Source organism: Carassius gibelio, chromosome B3, assembly GCF_023724105.1.
Source record: "Carassius gibelio isolate Cgi1373 ecotype wild population from Czech Republic chromosome B3, carGib1.2-hapl.c, whole genome shotgun sequence".
In the NCBI taxonomy this organism is placed as follows: domain Eukaryota; kingdom Metazoa; phylum Chordata; class Actinopteri; order Cypriniformes; family Cyprinidae; genus Carassius; species Carassius gibelio.
Window position 1 is genome coordinate 43,104,884 of NC_068398.1, and position 6,034 is coordinate 43,110,917.

The following is a 6,034-nucleotide window of genomic DNA, read 5'->3' on the forward strand; positions in this document are numbered from 1 at the left end:
CTAAGAATTGCCGTAGCGCACTCCGATCGCAAGGCACAGGAAATTCTTGAATAGCAGCCACCTTAACCATTACTGGTAAAACATGTCCTCTGCCAACTATCCGCCCCAAAGTAAGTGACAGTGGCTTTTCCAAACTCACATTTTGCTTGATTAATTGTGAGGTTTGCGTTGGACAGCCTTCAGAAAAACTCTCGAAGTTGTACTATGTGTTCGGACCAGTGTGTACTATATAGGACTATTTCGTCCAAGTACGCCTCACAATTTGACATTCCAGCTAAAACAATATTTACCAAACGCTGGAACGAGGCAGGCGCATTACGCATTCCGAAAGCCATAACTTTATAATGCATGAATGTATCGGGTGTCAAAAAAGCTGATATTTGTCTTGCTCTTGGTGCGAGGGGCACTTGCCAGTAACCTTTTAGGAGGTCGATTTTAGTGACAAACGTGGCCGAGCCAACCCGGTCCACACAGTCATCCATCCGTGGCAATGAATAACAGTCTGGCAGAGTGATGGCATTAACACGTCTGTAATCCGTACAAAACCTGTAAGTGCCATCAGGTTTGCCCACCAAAAGGCACGGGGAGCTCCAAGGGCTAGCACTAGGTTCAGCAATATTATTCTTTATCATATACTCAACCTCGCATTGCAGGATAGCACGCTTTTCTGGATTTACCCTATATGGGTGCTGTTTAATCGGCCCTTTATCACCCACGTCTATGTCATGTTCCAGGACAGTAGTTACAGTTGGAACATCTCCGAATAACTCATAGACAATATGTCAGCAGTTTGAGAGGGAGTTAAATGTGGCAAACAATTTGCAATGACCATCAGCATAGCAGAGTTGTTGAGTCAACCTTCAATCACGCATTGCGACGGAGGAGTCACTGCGTCATCATCTTCTATCAGTGAAGAGAGAAACTCTGAGGACTCGACTGGATCGGGTGAGTTACAATTACACAAGTCAGTTTTAACATATTCACGTGTATACTATGGTTTGACCATGTTTATATGACAGACGCGAGAAAGCCGTCGCTTATCTGGTGTTAAAATTACATAATCCAGGTCGGATATTTTCTTCTGAACAGTATATGGCCCTCTGAATCGTGCCTGAAATACAGAACCGGGCACGGGTAAGAGAACTAACACTTGGTCTCCAGGCTTAAACGAACGGGCTCTTGCTTTTCGGTTATACCAAGTTTTCATACTAGATTGGTCTAAATTTGCTCTAGCGAGTTCACGAGCTCTGTGAAGTCGGGTGCGAACGTCGCTTATAAACTGTAATGCAGTACGAGAAGTAGGTTTGCTCAACCACTGATCTTTAATGACGCTCAAAGGCGTGCAAACGTTGTGAGCAAAGACTAGCTCAGCAGGGCTGAAACCAATTGACTCTTGTATGACTTCTCTAGAGGCCATTAGCATCCAAGGAATCACATCTTCCCAGTCTGTACCCACCTCCAAACAATATGCGCGCAGCTAACGTTCAAGGGCGCCTTGACTCTCAGGATGAAACGCTCTTGACACGCGGTGCTTAATTTGGAGCGACTTCAGGACTAAAATTTGTTCCTTGGTCACTTTGAATGATTTATGAATTTATTTATTAAGCTAATGAATAAAAATGCACATTTGATCAGATGCAACTACACTCACAATTTAAGAGATACATTATTTGAATGCTTGGCGAAAGAGATGCGTTTTTAATCTAGATTAAAACAGAGAGAGTGTGTCTGAACCCAGAACATTATCAGGATGGCTATTCCAGAGTTTGGGAGCCAAATGTGAAAAAGCTCCACCTCCTTTAGTGGACTTTGCTATCCTACATCAGCGTTTTGTGACCTTAGGGTGCGTGATGGGTTGTAGCGTGGTAGAAGGCTAGTTAGGTATGCAGGAGCTAAACCATTTAGGGCCTTATAGGTAAGTAATGATAATTTGTAACTGATACGGAAATTAATAGGTAGCCAGTGCAGAGACTGTAAAATTGGGGTAATATGATCATATTTTCTTGACCTGGTAAAGACTCTAGCTGCTGCATTTTGGACTACCTGTACCTTGTTTATTGACGAAGCAGGACAACCACCTAGAAGTGTATTACAATAGTCCAGTCTAGAGGTCATGAATGCATGAACTAGCTTTTCTGCATCAGAAACAGATTACATGTTTCGTAGCTTGGCAATGTTTCTAAGATGGAAGAATGCAGTTTTTGTAACATTGGAAATATGATTTTCAAAAGACAAATTGCTGTCTAATATGACACCCAGATTTCTGACTGTAGAGGAAGTAACAGTACATCTGTCTAGTTGCAGATTGTAATCTACAAGATTCTGTGTAGTGTTTTTTGGTCCAATAATTAATATCTCTGTCTTATCCAAATTGAATTGGAGAAAATTATTTGTCATCCAATCTTTTACATTTTTAATACACTCTGTTAGCTTAGATAATTGAGAAGTTTCATCTGGTCTCGTTGAGATATATAGCTGAGTATCATCAGCATAACAGTGGAAGCTAATTCCGTATTTTCTAATAATATTACCAAGGGGCAACATGTATATTGAAAATAGAAGGGGACCTAGGACGGATCCTTGTGGCACTCCTTATTTTACTGATGATAAATGAGATGACTCCCCATTAAGTAAACAAAATGGTAGCGATCGGACAGGTAGGATTTAAACCATCTTAGAGCCTGCCCTTGAATACCTGTATAGTTTTGTAATCGATCTATGAGTATGTCATGATCTATGGTGTCGAACGCAGCACTAAGATCAAGTAAGACTAGAAATGAGATGCAGCCTTGATCTGACGCAAGGAGCAAGTCATTTGTAACTTTAACAAGTGCAATTTCTGTGCCATGGTGGGGCCTGAAACCTGACTGAAATTCTTCATACAGATCATTTTTATGCAGGAAGGTGCTCATTTGAGCAGACACAACTTTTTCTAAAATTTTTGACATAAATGGAAGATTTGAAATAGGCCTATAATTTGCCAGTACACTAGAATCTAGTTTTGGTTTCTTAATAAGAGGCTTGATAACCGCCAGCTTGAATGGTTTTGGGACGTGACCTAAAGATAACGACGAGTTAATAATATTGAGAAGCGGTTCTTCAGTTACAGGTAACAACTCTTTCAGTAATTTAGTGGGTACAGGATCTAATAAACATGTTGTTGGTTTAGATACAGTGATAAGTTTATTTAGCTCTTCCTGTCCTATGGTTTTAAAGCATTGCAGTTTATCTTTGGGTGCGATGGATGAAACTGAAGTGTTAGATGTTGTAGAATCTACATTCGCTATTGTATTTCTAATGTTATCTATTTTATCAGTGAAGAAATTCATAAAGTCATTACTATTTAACGTTGGTGGAATATTTGAATCAGGTGGCGTCTGGTAATTTGTTAACTTAGCCACTGTGCTAAATAAAAACCTTGGATTGTTTTGGTTATTTTCAATGAGTTTGTGTATATGCTCTGCCCTAGAATTTTTAGAGCCTGTCTATAGCTGGACATACTGTTTTTTCATGCAATTCTAAAAACTTCCAAGTTAATTTTTCTCCATTTGCGTTCAAGACTACGAGTTTCTTTCTTGAGAGAGTGAGTATTACTGTTATACCATGACACAGTACATTTTTCTCTAACCTTTTTCAATTTGATAGGGGCAACAGTTTCTAATGTATTAGAGAAAATAGTGCCCATGTTGTCAGTCATTTTGTCTAATTCATGTGTATTTTTGGGTACAGATAGCAGTTGAGATAGATCAGGCAGGTTATTTGCGAATCTTTCTTTGGTGGCTGGAACAATAGTTCTGCCCAGACGGTAACGCTAAGACATATAGTTAATATCAGTTATACGCAGCATGCACGATACAAGGAAATGGTCTGTAACATCATCACTTTGAGATACAATATCTATAGCAGTAAGATCTGATGAGATATAATTAAATCTAGTGTATGATTAAAACGATTAGTGGGCCCGGTGACATTTTGCTAGACTCCAAAAGAGTTAATTAGGTCAGTAAACGCAAGTCCTAATGTATCATTTGTATTATCAACGTGAATATTAAAATCTCCCATGATTAGCGTTTTATCAACTGTAACTAGAAGGTATATGGTCCTGGTGGTCTATACACAGTAGCCAGAGCAAGAGATACATTAAATTTCTTTTGCATGTCTGACAGTGTAACATTTAGCAGAAGTATTTCGAAAGAGTTAAACCTGTATCCTGTTTTCTGGGTAACATTGAGAATATCACTATATATTGTTGCAACACCTCCTCCACGACCAGTCTGACGGGGCTCATGCTTATAACAGTAGTTTGGTGGAGTAGACTCATTTAGACCAAAATAATCATTTGGTTTTAGCCAGGTTTCAGTCAAGCAGAGTATATCAAAACTATTATCTGTGATCATTTCATTTACAATAACTGCTTTGGGTGTGAGTGATCTAATATTTATGAGCCCAAACTTTAAAAATTGTTTTTGTTCATTTACTTTACATTTTTCTGGTTTAATTGTGATAATATTTTTTCTAGATCCTACATTATATTTATATTTTGACCTCACTATTCAGGGAACAGACACAGTCTTAATAGTTTTTACAGTGCAAGTACTTTTATCATTTAAGCGGGTGGAACAAAACTCATCATAATGGTTATTTGAGAATTGTCTTACTAGTGACATGGAGCGAAGTGTCCTGGAGATGTTGTCAGAGAGAAGCTCTGCTCCGATTCTGCTGGGGTGCAAGCCATCAGCGCGAAACAGCCTAGGACGCTCCCAGAATAGGACGCTCCAGTTATTAACAAATAGCAGTTTCTGTTCTTTACACCATGACAACAACCATTAATTTAAAGCAAAAAGTCTAATGAACCTTTAGTGTTTTTTTTTATATTAAACAGTCTGCTACAACATGCCCGGGCTTTTTACAATAAAAACAGTGTCTATCTTTTTGCTTTACTGCATTCTTTTTCGGGTCTACATCAGTAGTCGTAGAAGGGTTAACTCTTAAAAAATGTTCCCTGGCGATGTTATGCGTTAAAACATACTCATCAGCAAGTATAGCAGCTTCAGAAATAGACTTGGCCTTCTGCTCTGACGCTTTCACAATATCATAGTCACCGCTCTGCTCCACTGTTAGTGATGAGTAAGCCTCCTGTGTCCATCCCACTAAAACGCATTGCAGGAGGAATGCCCATGCAGTTCTCGGCCAATTTAAATTAGTCGCGACACGCTCAAAGTGGGGAAAATATTTTTCCACATTTCTTTCCACAAAAGGGGGCACAAGTCGGATGTGGCGAGTGACATCAAACGAATAAGGGTCAGAAGGAGCGACACCTTCCCTCTGAGCCGGTCTTGATTGTATCTTTGGTGCGCTTTTCAGCAGAAGTGAGCTCAACCTCGTAAGTTGCAGCCAAATTCAGTAACTGCTCTTTCGAAAATTTAAAAAATAACTCGATAGATGGTTCTTTAACGAATGCTTCCTCTGTTGCCATTTTAACACGTAATTTTTAAAGCGCTTGTTAACGCTTAATTTTAAGGGTAAAGACAGTTAAAACGTGTACAAAATTAAGTACAAATAAACACTCACCAAAAGCAGTCTAACTGCGACAAAGCTACGAAGTAGCAAATATCTAAAGTGGTCAAACGAAAAGCACAATGTAGGCTACAAAGACCACGAATTATAATCTCCACCAACGAATTAACCAATACGCTAGTACAATCATTGTAACGTTGCCAGCACTCACTAAATAGGGCGACATGCCACAATGCTGCGAGTGAGAGAGATGTTTCACCCAACGAAATTAAGACGACTGCAGCAGAACAAGCACAGCATATCCTCCAAAAATCAACCTGCAGCAATAATCGTTGCTCGACACGCCAAGCCTTACTTTTGTAGGTCGCATGGCAGTAAATAATACGATGATATGACCATGCGGTCAATACAGATATTTAATAAAAACATTAAAAACAAGCAGGTCTGTAACATAATCCATCAAAAATCGCATGTCAGGTTTACACCTGACACGAGTAGAGTGATCCGACAAAAGACA